This window comes from Muntiacus reevesi, chromosome X (assembly GCF_963930625.1).
Source record: "Muntiacus reevesi chromosome X, mMunRee1.1, whole genome shotgun sequence".
Taxonomy (NCBI): domain Eukaryota; kingdom Metazoa; phylum Chordata; class Mammalia; order Artiodactyla; family Cervidae; genus Muntiacus; species Muntiacus reevesi.
The window spans coordinates 25900234-25902579 of record NC_089271.1 but is presented as its reverse complement, the minus strand read 5'-3'; positions in this window follow the sequence as shown (position 1 = coordinate 25902579).

Below are 2346 nucleotides of genomic sequence, written 5' to 3'. Positions count from 1 at the left end.
AGGTGACCAGAGTATTGGAGCCTCAGCTTCAATTAGTCCTTCCAGTGAACTGGAGGATCAGTCCTTCTAATGAATATTCAGAGTTAACTTCCTTCAGGATTGACTGGCTTGATCTCCTTGCAATCCAACATACTCTCAAGAGTCTTATCCAACACCACAGTTCAAAAACATCAATTTTTTAGCGCTCAAGTTTTCTTTATGGTCCAGGTCTCTTGCTTTGGATCTTACTCAAAACTCACAGTCTTATAAGTCACTAAATAAATGGATCCAAGTAGCATTCTCACATCTGTTATAGTCTGCCTATAAACCAGGTCACCTTACCTGCCTCCTGAGAAATCTGTATGCAGGTCAAGAAGCAACAGTTAGAACCAGACATGGAACAATGGACTGGTTTCAAATTGGGAAAGGAGTACATCAAGTCTGTATGTTGTCACCCTGCTTATTTAACTTATATGCAGAGTACATCATGTGAAATGCCAGGCTGGATGAAGCACCAGCTGGAATCAAGATTTCTGGGAGAAATATCAGTAACCTCAGATATGCAGATGACACCACCCTTATGGCAGAAAGCAAAGAGGAACTAAAGAGCCTCTTGATGAAAGTAAAAGAAATGAATGAAAAGGCTGGCTTAAAACTCAGAATTCAGAAAACGAAGATCATGACATCTGATCCCATCACTTCATGGCAAATAGATAGGGAAACAATGGAAAATGTGACAGATTTTATTTTCTTGGGCTCCACAATTATTTCAGGTGATGACTGCAGCCATGAAATTAAAAGATACTTGCTCCTTGGAAGAAAAGCTATGACCAGCCTAGACAGTGTATTAAAAAGCAGAGACGTTACTTTGCCGACAAAGGTCCGTATAGTCAAAGCTATGGTTTTTCGAGCAGTCATGTATGGATGTGAGAGTCAGACCATAAAGAAGGCTGAGTGCTGAAGAGTTTATGCTTTTGAGCTGTGGTGTTGGAGAAGACTCTTGAACGTCCCTTGGACTACAAGGAGATCCAACCAGTCAATCCTAAAGGATATTAGTCCTGAACATTCATTGGAAGGACTGATGCTGAAGCTGAAGCTCCAATACTTTGGCCACCTGATGCAAAGAACTGACTCATTTGAAAAGACCCTTATGCTGGGAAAGATTGAAGGCAGGAGGAGAAAGAGACAGAGGGAGATGGTTGGATGGCATCACCAACTCAATGGACATGAGTTTGAGCAACCTCTGGGAATTGGTGATGGACAGGGAAGCCTGGTGATGGACAGGGAAGCGTGGTGTGCTGCAGTTTAAGAGTCGGACATGACTGAGCAACTGAATTGAACTAAATTCTGCAGAGGCCTTTTTCTTAATAGTAAGATGTTCATGATGCAGTAACATGTTGTAACTGTTAAGAGGATGTGCTGGCAGAGCGCTGGGCTTCTAAAAAATTTAATAAACTGGCAATTGTGTCCAACTCTTTCTGACCCTGTGAACTGTAGCCCTCCAGGTTCCTCTGTCCATGGCATTCTTCAGGCAAGAATACTGGAGTGGGTAGCCGTGCCTTCCTCCAGGGGATCTTCCTGACCCAGGGATCAAACTCACATCTCCTGTATTACAGGCAGATTCTTTACCTGTTGAGCCATTGGGGGAAGTCACCTACACCTATACCAACATCTATATCATTATCTATATCCATGTATTTAAACCATGAATTCCAACTGTAATTCCATTTTCAGTTCAGTACTACATGGTTTACCCTGACCCTTTCTTTTTACATATTAGTAACTTGCTTTTCCAACAGTGATGAACATGGCTCTTATTATCTGCGATATATGTACTGATTTGGTTTATTCTAGAATTGTGCAGAATATAATTTCAGAATTCACCATTGCAAAAATCAAATCTTCTTACTAGAATTAAGTGATTTTTGAAATTAAGTCAAAATACTATATTAAAATATTTTGTAGTTAGTCTGAAATATGAGTTCACTTATTTCTATTTGGTTTCTATTTTAGAGATTTATCCACATCCTTGTTTACTTTATTTTGATTAAGTCATTTCTTTTCATTTTATATTTCAAGTACCTAAAATCCTGAAATTGTTCTGAGAGTTAAAACTACACCAAAGGCATACTCAGATAAGTTTTACTCATCTTCCATTTCTCCAACTCTTTCATCACTTTCTTATCCCCTGTAGGCAATCAAATCTCAGTAGTTTCTGCTTTCATTTTACCTTTTTCTAAAAACGTGGAGATACGTGTATATATGTATTTTCTTGTCTTAATGCACAAAAGGGAGTGTGTGATACATATTCTTTTGTATTTGTTTTTTTCTCCTGACTCTGTATCCTGTAAATCAGTCTGTATCAGT